The 17,926-nt window shown below is 34.4% G+C and overlaps 1 non-coding gene across 1 annotated transcript; it reads right to left on the bottom strand.

Annotated features, from left to right (window-relative positions):
• Nucleotides 1–3,755: 3,755 nt before the first annotated feature.
• LOC112699915 (small nucleolar RNA R71) lies at nucleotides 3,756–3,863 on the bottom strand. The gene has a single exon (XR_003152846.1). It is a non-coding gene; the product is annotated as a small nucleolar RNA R71 (small nucleolar RNA).
• Between the last annotated feature and the right edge of the window lie 14,063 nt (nucleotides 3,864–17,926).

Here is a 17,926-nt window from a genome sequence, read left to right as displayed (position 1 = left end):
AAATTTTCTAGAACTACAGAACTCCAAATTGTGTGCTCTCAATGGCGTTGGAAAGTAGACATCGAGAACTTTCCAGAAATATATAATAGTCATACTTTATTCGAGATTAGATGACACAAACTGGCGCTCAACGCCAGTTCCATGCTGCATTCTCGAGTCAAACGCCAGAAACACGTCACAAACCAGAGTTTAAACGCCAAAAATACGTTTCAACTTGGCGTTTAACTCCAAAAGAAGTCTCTGCACATGTAAAGCTCAAGGTCAGTCCAAGCACACACCAAGTGGACCCCAGAAGTGGATTTCTGCATCAATTACCTATTTCTGTAAACCCTAGTAGCTAGTCTAGTATAAATAGGACATTTTACTATTGTATTAGACATCTTGGTTCCATCTTGGTTTTTGTCTTTTATCTTAGATCCATCTTTGGACGTTTGGTTCTTAGACTTTGGGGGCTGGCCATTTGGCCATGCCTGAACCTTGATCACTTATGTATTTTCAACGGTGGAGTTTCTACACACCATAGATTAAGGGTGTGGAGCTCTGTTGTACCTTGAGTTTTAATGCAATTACTACTATTTTCTATTCAATTCAATTTATTCCTGTTCCAAGATATTCGTTGCACTTCACCATGACGAATATGATGATCCGTGACACTCATCATCATTCTCACTTATGGACGTGTGACTGACAACCACTTCCATTCTTCTTTAGACCGAACGCATATCTCTTGGATTCCTTAATCAGAATCTTCATAGTATAAGCTAGAATTGTTGGCGGCATTCATGAGAATCTGGAAAGTCTAAACCTTGTCTGTGGTATTCTGAGTAGGATTCAGGGATTGAATGACTATGACGAACTTCAAACTCGCGATTGTTGGGCGTGATGACAAACGCAAAAGAATCAACGGATTCTATTCCGACATGATCGAGAACCGACAGATGATTAGCCGTGCTGTGACAAGAGCATTTGGACCTTTTTCACTGAGAGGATGGGATGTAGCCATTGACAACGGTGATTCCCTACATACAGCTTGCCATGAAAAGGAGTAAGAAGGATTGAAGGAAGGCAGTAGGAAAGCAGAGATTCAATAGGGACAAAGCATCTCTATATACTTATCTGAAATTCTCACTAATGATTTACATAAGTATTTCTATCTTTATTTTCTGTTTTTTATTATTATTCGAAAATTCCACAACCATTTATTATCCGCCTAACTGAGATTTACAAGATGACCATAGCTTGCTTCATACCAACAATCTCCGTAGGATCGACCCTTACTCACGTAAGGTTTATTACTTGGACGACCCAGTGCACTTGTTGGTTAGTTGTGCGAAGTTGTGAAGAAAGTGCTGAGTTAGTAGATGCGCACACCAAGTTGAATGCCATTATTAGAGATCACAATTTCGTGCACCAAGTTTTTGGCGCCGTTACCGGGGATTGTTCGAGTTTGGACAACTGGCGGTTCATCTTATTGCTCAGATTAGGTAATTTTATTTTTGTTTTATTTTCAAAAATTTTTTCAAAAATCTTTCAAAAAATTTTTCCCTTTTTTTCGAAAATTATTCTAAATTTTTAAGAATGAATTCTAGAGTTTCATGGTAACACGTTGAAGCCTGGCTGGCTGTAAAGCCATATCCAAATTCTTTTGAATTGAGGCTTCCACTTGTCAACATAAAAGGCATGTATATGGAGTTGGATGAAGTATCAGCTATTGCATGCCTGATTTATATCCTAAAGCTGGCTGGCTATTAAGCCATGTCCAACCCTTGGATTAGAGCTTTAGGCTAACATTGAAATATTCCTGGAATTCCTATTAAAAATTTTGAATTTCTTATTTTCTTTTTCCTATAAAATTTCAAAAAAAAATTAGAAAATCATAAAATCAAAAATATTTTGTGTTTCTTGTTTGAGTCTTGAGTCAATTTTTTAAGTTTGGTGTCAATTGCATATTTCTAAAAATTTATGCATTTTTCGAAAATTCATGCATGGTGTTCTTCATGATCTTCAAGTTGTTCTTGGTAAGTTTTCTTGTTTGATCTTGATGTTTTCTTATTTTGTATCTTTTGTTGTTTTTCATGTGCATTTTTGCATTCATAGTGTCTAAGCATTAAAGATTTCTAAGTTTGGTGTTTTGCATGTTTTCTTTGCATCAAAAATTTTTCAAAAATATGTTCTTGATGTTCATCATGATCTTCAAAGTGTTCTTGGTGTTCATCTTGACATCCATAGTGTTCTTGCATGCATCATTGGTTTTGATCCAAAATTCTCATGTTTTAGGTCATATTGGTGTTTTTCCCTCTCCTCATTAAAAATTCAAAAATAAAAAAAAATTATCTTTTCCTTATTTTGCTCATAAATTTCGAAAATTTGGGTTGACTTAGTCAAAATTTTTTAAAACTTAGCTATTTCTTAAAAGTCAAGTCAAAATTTCAAATTTAAAAATTTTATCTTTCCAAAATCTTTTTCAAAAATCAAATCTTTTTTATTTTTCTTATTAATTTTCGAAAATATTTAAAAATAATTTTTTAAAAATCTTTTTCTTAATTTTATTTCAAATTTTCGAAACTTTATTAACAATTAACGTGATTGATTCAAAAAATTTGAAGTTTGTCACTTTCTTGTTAAGAAATGTTCAATCTTTAAATTCTAGAATCATATCTCTTAGTTTCTTGTTAGTCAAGTAATTAATTTTAAATTTTAAAATTCAAATCTTTTTCAAATATTCTTTTCAAATAATATCTTTTTCAAAAAATTTTGATTTCAAAATATCTTTTCTAACTTCTTATCTTTTTAAAATTGAATTTCAAATCTTATTCAACTAACTCATTGACTTTTTGTTTGTTTCTTAACTTTTTCAAAACCACCTAACTACTTTTCCCTTTCTAGTTTTTGAAAATTCCTCCCTCTTTTTCAAAATTTTCTTAATTAACTAATTGTTTTAAATTTTAATTTTAATTTTATTTCTTCCTTTAATTTTCAAAAATCACTAACTTATTTTTCAAAATTAATTTTCGAAAACTCCTCTCTCTCTTCTTCTTCTATTTATTTATTTATTTACTAACACTTCTCTTCATCTCAAGAATTCGAACCTATCTTCCCCTTTGTGTTTGGATTCTTAACTCTTTTTCTTCTTTTATCCCTTTCTTCTTCTACTAACATAAAGGAATCTCTCTACTGTGGTAAAGAGGATCCCTATTATTATTTTCTGTTCCCTTATTTTTTATATGAGCAGGAGAAAGGATAAGAATATTCTTGTTGAAGCAGATCTTGAACCTGAAAGGACTCTGAAGAGGAAACTAAGAGAAGCTAAATTACAACAATCCAGAGACAACCTTACTGAAATTTTTTAAAAGGAAGAGAATATGGCAACCGAAAATAAGAATGCAAGGAGGATGCTTGGTGATTATACTACACCTACTTTCAAGTTTGATGGAAGAAGCATCTCAATCCCTGCCATTGGAGCAAACAATTTTGAGCTGAAACCTCAACTAGTTGCTCTAATGCAACAGAACTGCAAGTTCCATGGACTTCCATCAGAAGATCCCTACCAGTTTTTAACTGAGTTCTTGCAGATCTGTGAGAATGTTAAGACTAATGGAGTAGATTCCGAAGTCTACAGGCTCATGCATTTCCCTTTTGTTGTAAGAGACAGAGCTAGAACATGGTTGGATTCACAACCTAAAGATAGCCTGGACTCATGGGATAAGCTGGTCGTGGCCTTCTTGGCTAAGTTCTTTCCTCCTCAAAAGTTGAGCAAGCTTAGAGTGGATATTCAGACCTTCAAACAAAAAGATGGTGAATCCCTTTATGAAGCTTGGGAAAGATACAAACAGATGACCAAAAGGTGTCCTTCTGACATGCTTTTAGAGTGGACCATTTTGGATATATTCTATTATGGTCTATCTGAGTTCTCCAAGATGTCAATGGACCATTTTGTAGGTAGATCCATTCACCTAAAGAAAATGCCTGCAGAAGCTCAAGAACTCATTGACATGGTTGTAAATAACCAGTTCATGTACACATCTGAGAGGAATTCTGTGAGTAATGGAACGCCTCAGAGGAAGGGAGTTCTTGAAATTGATGCTTTGAATGCCATATTGGCTCAGAACAAAATGTTGACTCAGCAAGTCAACATGATTTCTCAAAGTCTAAATGGATGGCAAAATGCATCCAACAGTACTAAAGAGGCATCTTCTGAAGAAGAAGCTTATGATCCTGAGAACCCTGCAATAGCAGAGGTAAATTACATGGGTGAACCTTATGGAAACACCTATAATTCTTCATGGAAAAATCATCCAAATTTCTCATTGAAGGATCAACAAAAGCCTCAACAAGGCTTTAATAATGGTGGAAGAAATAGGCTCAGCAATAGCAAGCCTTTTCCATCATCTTCTCAGCAACAGATAGAAAATTCTAAGCAGAGCACCTCTAGCCTAGCAAATATAGTCTCTGATCTGTCTAAGGCTACTTTAAGTTTCATGAGTGAAATAAAGTCCTCCATCAGAAATTTGGAGGCACAAGTGGGCCAGCTGAGTAAGAAAATCACTGAAATTCCTCCTAGTACTCTCCCAAGCAATATTGAAGAGAATCCAAAAAGAGAGTGCAAGGCTATTAACATAATCAACATGGCCGAACCTAGAGAGAAAGGAGAGGACGTGAATCCCAATGAGGAAGACCTCATGGGACGTCTCTCAAGCAAGAAGGAGCTCCTTATTGAGAACCCAAAAGGATCTGAAGGTCATATAGAGACCATAGAGATTTCATTAAACCTCCTTCTACCATTCATGAGCTCTGAAGACTATTCTTCCTCTGAAGAGGATGAAGATGTAACTGGAGAGCAAGTTGTTCAATATCTAGGAGCCATCATGAAGCTGAATGCCAAGTTATTTGGTAATGAGACCTGGGAAGGTGAACCTCCCTTGCTCATTAATGAACTAGATACATGGGTTTAGCAAACCTTACCTCAAAAGAGACAAGATCATGGTAAATTCTTAATACCCTGTACCATAGGCACCATGACCTTTGAGAAGGCTCTGTGTGACCTAGGGTCGGGCATAAATCTTATGCCACTCTCTGTAATGGAGAAGCTGGGGATCATTGAGGTACAGCCTGCCATATTCTCATTACAAATGGCAGACAAGTCAGTAAGACAAGCTTATGGATTGGTAGAGGACGTGTTAGTAAAGGTTGAAGGCCTTTACATCCCTACTGATTTCATAATCTTAGACACTAGGAAGGAGGATGATGAATGCATCATCCTTGGAAGACCTTTCCTAGCCACAGCAGGAGCTGTGATAGATGTTAACAGAGGAGAATTAGTCCTTCAATTGAATAGGGACTACCTTGTGTTTAAGACCCAAGGGTGTTTTTTTGTATACATAGAGAAGAAGCATGAAAAGCTTCTCTCAGTACAGAGTCAAACAAAGCCCCCACAATCAAGCTCTAAGTTTGGTGTTGGGAGGCCACAGCCAAACTCCAAGTTTGGTGTTGAATCCCCACATCCAAACTCTAAGTTTGTTGTTGGGAGTCTACAACATTGACCTGATCCCCTGTGAGGCTCCATGAGAGCCCACTGTCAAGCTATTGACATTAAAGAAGCGCTCATTGGGAGGCAACCCAATTTTTATTTATCTAATTTTATTTTTCTTTTATTTTTCTTTTATATTTTATTAGGTTCATGATAATGTAGAGTCACAAAATAAATACTAAAATTAAAAACAGAATCAAAAACAGCAGAAGAAATAGCACACCCTGGAGGAAGGGATTACTGGCGTTTAAACGCCAGTAAGGAGCATCTGGCTGGCATTCAACGCCAGAAACATGCTGCAGATGGGCATTGAACGCCCAAAACAAGCATGAAGCTGGCGTTCAACGCCAGAAACAAGCATCAATCTGGCATTGAATGCCAGGATTGCATGCAGAGGGTGTTTTACACGCCTCATTGGTGTATGGATGATAATCCTTGACACCTCAGGATCTGTCGACCCCACAGGATAATCTCAGGATCTGTGGACCCCACAGGATCTCTACCTACCTCAACTCACCCTCTTTCACACAATCCAATAAACATTCTTCCCCAAAACCCTTCACCAATCACCTCAATCACTCTTCCCCCATCACCTCTTCACCACACACATCCGCCCACTCTTCCTCATAAACCCCACCTACCTTCAAAATTCAAAATTTCTTTCCCACCCAAACCCACCCTAAATGGCCGAAACTACTCCTCTCCCTTCACTATATAAACACCTCTATCCCTCTTCATTTTTGCACACCACAACCCTCTCTTCTTCACCTTGGCTGAAACCAAACACTTCTCCCTTTCCTCTATATTTTCTTCTTTTTCTTCTTCTTCTTTCTTCTCTTGCTCGAGGGTGACCAATATTCTAAGTTTGGTGTGGTAAAAGCATAGCTTTTTTGTTTTTCCATAACCACTTATGGCACCTAAGGCCGGAGAAACCTCTAGAAAAGGGAAAGAGAAGACAAAAGCTTCCACCTCCGAGTCATGGGAGATGGAGAGATTCATCTCTAAAGCCCACCAAGACCACTTCTATGAAGTTATGGCCAAGAAGAAGGTGATCCCTGAGGTCCCTTTCTAGCTCAAAAAAAATGAGTATCTGGAAATCCGACATGAGATTCAAAGAAGAGGTTGGGAAGTTCTTACCAATCCCATTCAACAAGTCAGAATCTTAATGGTTCAAGAGTTCTATGCCAATGCATGGATCACTAGGAGCCATGATCAAAGTATGAACCCAAATTCAAAGAATTATCTTACAATGGTTCGGGGGAAATACTTAGATTTCAGCCCAGAAAATATGAGGTTGGCATTCAACTTGCCTATAATGCAAGAAGATGCACGCCCCTACACTAGAAGGGTCAACTTTGATCAAAGGTTGGACCAAGTCCTTATGGACATATGTGTGGAAGGAGCTTAATGGAAAAGAGACTCCAAAGGCAAGCCGGTTCAATTAAGAAGACTGGACCTCAAGCCTGTGGCTAGAGGATGGTTGGAGTTCATCCAACGCTCCATCATCCCCACTAGCAACCGATCTGAAGTTACCGTGGATCGGGCCATCATGATCCATAGCATCATGATTGGAGAGGAAGTAGAAGTTCATGAAGTCATCTCCCTTGAATTCTACAAAATAGCCGAAAAGCCCTTTACCTTGGCAAGGCTAGCTTTTCCTCATCTTATTTGCCATCTATGCTACTCAACTGGAGTTGTTATAGAAGGAGACATCCTCATTGAAGAGGACAAGTCCATCACAAAGAAGAGGATGGAGCAAACAAGAGAGCCCACTCATGGATCCCAAGAGACGCATGAGGAAGCTCATCACCAAGGAATCCCAGAGATGCCTCAAGGGATGCACTTTCCTTCCAACAACTATTGGGAACAACTCAACACTTCTCTAGAAGACTTGAGTTATAACATAGACCAACTAAGGGTGGAACACCAAGAGCACTCCATCATTCTCCATGAGATTAGAGAAGATCAAAGAGCAATGAGGGAGGAGCAACAAAGGCAAGGAAGAGACATAGAAGAGCTCAAGGACATCATTGGTTCTTCAAGAAGAAAGCACCACCATCACTGAGGTGGACTCATTCCTCGTTCTTATTTTCTCTGTTTTTCGATTTTTATGCTTCATGTTTATCTATGTTTGTGTCTTTCCTACATGATCATTAGTATTTAGTAACTATGTCTTAAGGCTATGAATAAATCCATAAATCATTCACCTCTCTTAAATGAAAAATGTTTCTAATACAAAAGAACAAGAAGTACATGAGTTTCGAATTTATCCTTGAAATTAGTTTAATTATATTGATGTGGTGACAATACTTTTTGTTTTCTGAATGAATGCTTGAACAGTGCATATTTTTGATCTTGTTGTTTATGAATGTTAAAATTATTGGCTCTTGAAAGAATGATGAACAAGAGAAATGTTATTGATGATCTGAAAAATCATAAAATTGATTCTTGAAGCAAGCAGTGAAAAAAAATGGTGAAATATATATATAGAAAGAAAAAAGAAAAAGCAAGCAGAAAAAGCCAATAGCCCTTAAAACCAAAAGGCAAGGGTAAAAAGGATCCAAGGCTTTGAGCATCAATGGATAGGAGGGCCCAAGGAAGTAAATCCAGGCCTAAGCAGCTAAATCAAGCTGTCCCTAACCATGTGCTTGTGGCATGCAGGTCCAAGTGAAAAGCTTGAGACTGAGTGGTTAAAGTCGTGATCCAAAGCAAAAAGAGTGTGCTTAAGAGCTCTGGACACCTCTAACTGGGGACTCTAGCAAAGCTGAGTCACAATCTAAAAAGGTTCACCCAGTCATGTGTCTGTGGCATTTATATATCCGGTGGTAATATTGGAAAACAAAGTGCTTAGGGCCACGGCCAAGACTCATAAAAGTAGCTGTGTTCAAGAATCAACATACTTAACTAGGAGAATTAATAACACTATCTGAATTCTGAGTTCCTATAGATGCCAATCATTCTAAACTCCAAAGGATAAAGTGAGATGCCAAAACTGTTCAGAGGCAAAAAGCTACAAGTCCCGCTCATCTAATTAGAACTAATATTCATTGATATTTTGGGATTTATAGTATATTCTCTTCTTTTTATCCTATTTGATTTTTAGTTGCTTGGGGACAAGCAACAATTTAAGTTTGGTGTTGTGATGAGCGGATAATTTATACGCTTTTTGGCATTATTTTTAGGTAGTTTTTAGTAGGATCTAGCTACTTTTAGGGATGTTTTCATTAGTTTTTATGCTAAATTCACATTTCTGGACTTCACTATGAGTTTGTGTGTTTTTCTGTGATTTCAGGTATTTTCTGGCTGAAATTGAGGGACCTGAGCAAAACTCTGATAAAAGGCTGACAAAGGACTGCTGATGCTGTTGGATTCTGACCTCCCTGCATTCGAAATGGATTTTCTAGAGCTACAGAACTCCAAATGGCGCGCTCTCAATGGAGTTGGAAAGAAGACATCCAGAGCTTTCCATCAATATATAATAGTCAATACTTTATTCGAGATTAGATGACGCAAAATGGTGCTCAACGCCAGTTTCATGCTGCATTCTGGAGTCAAACGCCAGAAACACATCACAAACCAGAGTTAAACACCAAAAATACGTTACAACTTGGCGTTTAACTCCAAAAGAAGCCTCTGCACATGTAAAGCTCAAGCTCAGCCCAAGCACACACCAAGTGCGCCTCGGAAGTGGATTTCTGCATCAATTACCTATTTCTGTAAACCCTAGTAGCTAGTCTAGTATAAATAGGACATTTTACTATTGTATTAGACATCTTGGTTCCATCTTGATTTTCATCTTTTATCTTAGATCCATCTTTGGACGTTTAGTTCTTAAACTTTGGGGGCTGGCCATTCGGCCATGCCTGAACCTTGATCACTTTTGTATTTTCAATGGTGGAGTTTCTACACACCACAGATTAAGGGTGTGGAGCTCTGCTGTACCTCGAGTTTTAATGCAATTACTATTATTTTTTATTCAATTCAGTTTATTCCTGTTCCAAGATATTCGTTGCACTTCACCATGACGAATGTGATGATCCGTGACACTCATCATCATTCTCACTTATGGACGCGTGACTGACAACCACTTCCGTTCTACTTTAGACCGAACGCATATCTCTTGGATTCCTTAATCAGAATTTTCGTGGTATAAGCTAGAATTGTTGGCGGCATTCATGAGAATCTGGAAAGTCTAAACCTTGTCTGTGGTATTCCGAGTAGGATTCGGGGATTGAATGACTGTGACGAGCTTCAAACTCGCGATTATTGAGCGTGATGACAAACGCAAAAGAATCAACGGATTCTATTCCGACATGATCGAGAACCGACAGATGATTAGCCGTGCTGTGACAAGAGCATTTGGACCTTTTTCACTGAGAGGATGGGATGTAGCCATTGACAATGGTGATGCCCTACATACAGCTTGCCATGGAAAGGAGTAAGAAGGATTGAAGGAAGGCAATAAGAAAGCAGAGATTCAATAGGGACAAAGCATCTCCATATACTTATCTGAAATTTTCACTAATGATTTACATAAGTATTTCTATCTTTATTTTCTGTTTATTTATTATTATTATTATTCAAAAATTCCACAACCATTTATTATCCGCCTAACTGAGATTTACAAGATGACCATAGTTTGCTTTATACCAATAATCTCCGTGGGATCAACCCTTACTCACGTAAGGTTTATTACTTAGACGACCCAGTGCACTTGCTGGTTAGTTGTGCGAAGTTGTGAAGAAAGTGTGAGTTAGTAGATGCGCACACCAAGTTGAATGCCATTGTTAGAGATCACAATTTCGTGCACCAAACATGAACATCAGCAGTAACACAAATGGAAACACAAATACTAGCAGGAACCGCTTCGCCAACAGCAGCAGTAACCGGAACGCTAATAGCAGCAGTATTATGAACGGGAGTTGCAGTGGCACAATCTCGAACAGCAGCAACAATCAATGAAGAAATGTGAACAACTGAGAATGAAGCAGTTACTATATCAGGAGAGTGGGAGCAGAAAAGGGTGTGAGCGAGGTGGAAAAATGTGTTCCGTGGGAAGAAAGAGCTTTTTGCTTTGCCAAATTGTTTGGGGAATTGATATAGTTTTGGGGGAGTTTCAAAAATCTTACTATTCAAAATAAAGACTGCTGTTAATAAAACTCTTAACAAAATAAAAGATAATTTTTTATTCTAAAAATTAAATTTGTAGGATTTTTTAAAACTTCCGGTAATAAACTCCTACAATATAGCCTTTTTTTGTCGTGCGCGTTGATAACCGCGATGGAGACATTAACAAACTTAACGCAACTTGGCAAATTGCAGGAGTAGAGGACTTTGAGATTGGTATTATTTTTTGTTTTATGGTTATGTTAAAGCATAGATGTAATTTCTTAATTAGGATAGTTTTATGTAGGTAGTATGCAGTACATGTTATGATCGGTATAAATGTTAGGATATGATGTTAGCTGCAAGTTAAATTAGATGTTATTGATTTAGTTATTAATTAAGGTTATTAACTAAGGTTAGGATTTGTTTGAACGCACGAATACGATGTTAAGTTTAAATGCTAGTATGCTATGTTATTGTTAAGCATAAGTTTATTAATGTAGTTATTAATTTAGGGGATTAACAATTTGTAATAAATCTAATGATATAGCAAAATTTTTATGTTTGTATTTACTAATATCTAAGTAAATTGTTTATTGTGAAATTTTGTTTTTATTTAGACTAAGTAATATATACAGATGTATTTGTTGCTTAGCAAGTAACACTATGTTTGTTTAGATGAAAAATAGGAAAGATTGAATTCTGAAGGAAAGAAATAGGATGAACATGTCAAATTTCAGCTATTTGGGATAGAAAATGTTAAGAAAAATAATCAAAGTGCCAAAAAGTAAAAGAGAACCATAAAAAAGTTTTCGCTCTAACTTAGGCAAGAAAATGGAAGAAAAAAACTATTTCACTCTATTATTCCAAACCCTACCCTTTTCCTTTCTTCTAGAATCATCTTCCATCCTGTGATTCAGCCGTTCATGCTATCCAGTTTCAATACTATCAAGCACTGCAACTTTTAGCCATGTCCATTCATCCACCACTGCGCAACCAGTCTAGTCATAACGTTTTGCGTCTACTAGTGAAAATTAGGTAAGTTTATTTCACATTTAACTCCGTATATCTATGAATCTGTGTGCTTGTGATTCAATTTAAAGTGTATGGAATGAGATTACATTTTTATTTGATTTATTAGTTTGTTTATTTTCATGTCTTTAAACTGTTCGATAAAATATTCTAATAAAAACATGCAAACATACTGATTCATAAGTTCATCAAAGTTGGGAAAATTAACATGTGTATGAACTATAGAGTAGTGTAACTATTTTTTGTATATAAGAAATGTTTGAAAAAGATCACAATTTTATTTTCATGTAAGTACGCAATTTTTTTATGGAAGCACAATTTTGATTTTTATCAAACACACCATTTTTGCTAAATGGCACACAATTTCTTCATGTATACACGTATTATCTATTTAAAAAGTATATATTATGATTGCCAAATACAAATAACACACAAACAAATAATTCTACTTGTGTTCTTTAGAAACATGATAATGTATTGTATTTTTAACACATACAAATTGAATTTAATTTCACTATAATAAGAATGGCACAAATTATAATTTATATACTTTAAAATGAACTTTTCACAATTACATTTGCAAGCACACAAATAGTTAAATTTGTGATTTCAGCTAAATGAAAGTATAGTTTTGTTTACTACAATTGCCAAGAGGCACACAATTTCTATCATTGTTGGTTACTTTCTTTTTTTTCAATTTTTTGGCTTTTTTTTATATGTAGTTTATGTTAAAGTTTTTTCAAAAGCTATAAAAAATAGATTTCTTTCAATTGATTGATATTCTTTTACAATTAAATATATTTGATTAAGAGTTTATATGTATGAATACTAGTTATTTAATTGCATTGCGTATATTTAACCTATGATGCTAATTTTTTTTTGTGCTGTCAATCTAAGATATGTACATTTGAACCTACAAAGTGCTTGTTAAATGGATAAAGATGATCATGAAGAAAGCTTTTTGTCGCCGATATGGAAGATATCTTTAATTGTGATTTCCCACTAAACCATCCCTTTAAGTTTGGGGTTGATAACCAGAAAAATATATTAACCCTTGAAAACCAATAACATATATTAACAGTTTTGAATGAAGATTAAAAAAGATGACAAAAATTATGCACAATAATACTAATATGTTACATCGTGCACATGTTATACTTACTGAGATTGATGTCTACATAAGTTGACAATTCTATATCCCATAAAATGGTTGGGCAAGAACAAATTCGAGCTATTTTAATGCAACTGTTAAGTGAAACTAATAGGTGTCGTGATATCCTACGCATGGGTCCTGATGCATTTCTTCAATTGTGTGAGAAATTAAAAGTAGCATATCAAGTGAGAGATACAAAACAAGTTGCTAGGTTCTTGTATATAATAGCTCATAATATGAAAATTAGAACCGTTTCTTTTTTCTACTATTAGCCGCGACTTTCTTGCTGTTCTAGGGTCAATTATTTTACTAGAAGAAGAATTTCTTCGACAACCATCTGCAACCGTTATTTCTCCGGCAATCCTTCACTATTATAGATTTTATCCTTATATTTAGCTATGGACATGTACAATTATAGGAGTATATAATTTTGTTTGATATAGCAAATTTTATGTTACTTTATTAATTAATAGACTATTATTTAGGATCGTATTGGAGCTATAGATGGAACACATTTTCATGCCAAAGTGCCAATAGCAGATTAACCCAAATTTCGAAGGAGAAAAGAGTGGCATACACAAAATGTATTAGCTGCATAGAATTTTGATACGAAATTCACTTATGTATTAAGAGGTTGTAAAGGAATCGCATCTAACTCAAAAGTTCTTAAGGATGCATTATAAAGGGATGATAATCTTAAACTTCCACGAGGTTAGCATATACATAAAATATCATTATATCATAAGTAGTTAAAGGTTAGTAGTTTATGTGTTTAACCTAAATTAATCCTTTTAAAGGATGAGTTTTACAGGAAAATTTTACTTTGGAGATGCTAGATTTATGTTAAAGCATGGATTAATTATCCCATATCGAGGTATAAGATATCACTTAAAAGAGTATGCAAAACGTGGCCTAGAAAATAAAAAAGAATTATTTAATCTTCGTCATGTTTCATTGAGAAATGTTATCAAAAGGTCATTTGAAATTTTAAAGAAAAAATTTGCAACAATCACAAGTGGCACTGAACCACATTATGACTTTGAAACTATGACTGAAATTGTTTTAGCTTGTTTTATATTACGTATTTTTTTAATGGGTGTAAATCCTGATCCACATCTCATAACCCAAGTTGATTGAAAACTGCAAGATAATAATCCAGAAGAGGGTGAAATAGTTCGACATGAACAAGATAAAGACTATAGGCGGGGAGCTATATTAGGGGATGAAATAGCTGCTCAAATATGGGCTGACCATCAACTAGGACTCTGATCACTTTTTTAAAAAAATGCAAATGAATTTATTAGTTGTATTATGTGTGAGTTGAATTGATATTTTAACTTTGATGTGTTATTATTAAATTCATATGTTACCTCTTAATGTGTTATTATATTTTATTTAATGACTTTAGTGTGCAATTGTTAAATCAACTTGTGACATGTATTTATGGAGTATATTGATTCTTTATCTATTCAATAAATGTCAAGATAGTTAACAAATAATTTGATTTAAGATTATGGTATGTTGTTTCTCTCCACTTATTTTGTATATTGAGAGGTATTAATGGCAAAGAAAACATCATGCCAAGGTGAGGCCACTAGTTGAGATACCTTAAGATGGACTGACGAAATGGATACAATTTTTATTGATGCTTTGATTGAAGAATATCACAAAGAAAATGGAAAGGATGACACATTTACTACAATGGCATATGACAATATACTTTCACTTTTGAGATCTACTTATAGTAACCACCTCCACAAAGAAAATCTTAAGAATAGACTGAAGACTTTAAAGGATCATTTTGGAGTTTGTTATGATCATTTTCATGGCCTTAGTGGATTTTCTTGGAATCCAATTACAAAGATGTTTGAGCCTAAAGCTGAAGTTTGGAAAGAATTAATTAAGGTAGACTTTATGCATTCATTATCTTATTTGGTTACGAATTTAACTAGTAAATATTCAAGAATTATATTAAAAATGTATATTTACATATAGATATACTCATAGTAAATATTCTTCTATTTTACTTAGGCAAAACCAGAAGTGAAAAAGTGGATACGTACTCCAATAAAATATTATGATAAATTGTTTGAGATATATAGTACAGACAGAGCAATATAAAAATATACTAAAAGGGTCAAAGAAAAAGTCAAAAGGTGGGAGAAGAATAAAGAAACAATTAACTTGAATGATGATGATATTTTTCTAAATATGGAAGAGGAGTGAAATGATGAGCCAATTACTCCTCATGCTACTAGTTTTACAATGGGTTATAGTCCTGAAATTGGTTTGTCAAACCAATCAACTGGCTCTCATGGAACATCATCAATAGGTAATAAACACAAAACAACCATGAGTGATAAATTAGAATCAGAAATGAAAAAAATGCGTCAGGGCATTCAAGCATTGATTGAGATGATGAAGGATGGGAATCATTTTTGTGAGAGATCAATTAATATCACTGAAAAACAAGTGTTAACAGCTGAAGAACAAGTGCAGGTAGCTAAGGAGCAAGTTGAAATTGCTAAACAGCAAGTGCGAATAGATGAAAGGAGTCTTGTGATTCTTTAGCAAAATAGGCCTCGAATTTACTTTGAAAATGATGTGTGGATTGAGTTAGAGAATTTAGGTATGATGCCAGAATTGTGTATGAGGTGTTACCGCTTTTTATCAGAAAAAATATATAGAGCTAAGAGAGAATTTCTTGGTGTTTCAGCTGACGTACATCATGCCACATTATATGAATTTATGAAAGAAGCTGGTGCATTCTAGAAATAATAGTCCTAGTAATGTGGCTAATATTTTGATATTGGCATAAATATAACTTTAGATTTGAGGAAGGTACTAGTATCTTTATATTTTGTGGGTAATATATCTATGACTTAATTAAGGCTTATAATGATAATACCTCATGCCTTTGTAGGGGTGAATACGGATTGGATCATATATGACCAAAATTTTTATCCGATTTGCACTAAAATCATCGGATCGGATATAATATCGGTAGTTGTTAAGCTTGGATCCAATCCGATCCGCACATTTGCGGATCGGATCAGATATATTCGCAAAATACAAAAATATTTTTATTAAAAAATATCAATAAAATTTATTTTTTCTATTCTTTTAAATATGTTTACTCTTAAAATAATATTAAACATACTTTTTTAAAATAATAAATTAAAATAATACAACATATATGATAATTATTAGTTAAAAAATATAAAAAGAATATTTACTTATTTATTTCTTTATTTTTTTGGATACGCGGATATGCAGATACCTACACAAAGTCTACAATCCGATACTATTAGTGTGCAGATCGGATCCATATCCGTATTTTTCGAATCGGATTCTAATAAACACCGCGAATATACGGATCGGATCCGATCTATGAACACCCCTATGCCTTTGTATTTATGACTTTCATAACTATAACTATTGTTAACTATGCTATTAGTAATGACTTAGTCAAAGAAGTCTATACTATTAGTAATTACTTGATCAAAGAGATCCTAGTGTTAACTTTGTTAGTTTCATCCATAAATTTTATTTTTAGCTGATCTTAACTTGGTATTATATAAGAAATCTTTGATGTGTATTTGTTAATGTAATATAAAACACAATATATTAATTAGATGATATCATGTGATCTGTTAGTATATTTGGAGCTATGAACATATAACTGTTAATTTATGTATATTTTCTTCTTGAAATTATCTCTAATTTATGTGTTGAGATGAGTAGTATACAAAAATAAAATTTATATCTAAATATATCACCCTAATTTTATTATTATTATTATTATTATTATTATTATTATTATTATTATTATTATTATTATTATTATTATTATTATTTATAAAATTTATATTCTTAACTTGTTATATTAAAAATATAGTTAAATTTTGTTATTATTATTTAATGAAATTGTTTAATATATTACATAATCATATACATAATAACATGCCTATATAATACAAAGGATAAAATTATCATTATATAACTTTACTCATTTTTTTCTTCCACTTTTTCTTCCAAACAAACAACATAAATTAATCATTTTTTAATATCTTTCCATCTTATTTTTTTTTTCATCCAAAGACACCAATAGAAATTAAATTTTACCTCAATTTCTTTCCTTCCTATTTTTTTTCCTCAATTTCTTTCCTTGCTATTTCTTTCCTCCACCAAACAAAGCCTAAGTGTGTTCACTTAATCTACCATATATAGGAGTTGCAAAATGAATTTCGTTATTCACTATTTCTCTAAATAAATTTATTTAAATTGATTAAAATAGATGTTTATTAGTGTAGTCATTAGTTATCTTAGGAGACATTTTCATTTGCATTATATTACACAGACGTTAAAGCTAATTATTTTTCTAAACATTTTCATTATTCAAGTAAACTTTTTTATGCAAATAAATTCATAATTTAAGTGTTTGTACTTGTTTGCTTGAATAGTTTACTTATAAGTAAAATTAATTCTTGATTTGGTATTTTTATTGTTTACCAGAGGCCTCACCTATTTCTTCGAAGGAGGGTGAGTCACACACTCCTACCACCAGACACCATTGTCTCGTACCTACGGGAGGCTCGGTTCAGTGATGCATTGCTGCTTAAAAATTTTGTGTTCGACAACATCCTGATCACGACATTCGTTGAGCGTTGGTGCCCAGAGACCCACACCTTCTATATGCCTTGGGGTGAGTGTACGATCACCCTACAGGACGTCGCATACCACTTCAGGTTGCGCGCTAATGGAGAGCCCATGGGTGGCTGCTTTCAAGACTTCCACACGTGGTACGGTACTAGGGCCTAAGAGTTGGTTGAGAGGCTACTCAAAGATAGGCCTCCAGTAGCAGAGAGCATAGAGAAAGGAATCCTTCTCCTAAAGCTGACATGGCTTTGGAATCGTGTCCGACAAATGCCACCCGGTACTGATGACACAACCACCCTCTGACAGTATGCGAAGTGCTACATATTGTTGATGATCAGAGGTTATCTATTGACTAATAACTCCAATAATTAGGTTCATCTCCGGTGGCTCTGATGCGTGAGCATCTTTCTTATCTTTTTCTAGTGAATTTGCATTTAAATTCTTGAGTT

This window comes from Arachis hypogaea, chromosome 6 (assembly GCF_003086295.3).
Source record: "Arachis hypogaea cultivar Tifrunner chromosome 6, arahy.Tifrunner.gnm2.J5K5, whole genome shotgun sequence".
Taxonomy (NCBI): domain Eukaryota; kingdom Viridiplantae; phylum Streptophyta; class Magnoliopsida; order Fabales; family Fabaceae; genus Arachis; species Arachis hypogaea.
The sequence above is the reverse complement of the archived record's forward strand: the minus strand, read 5'-3'. Positions and strand labels throughout refer to the sequence as shown.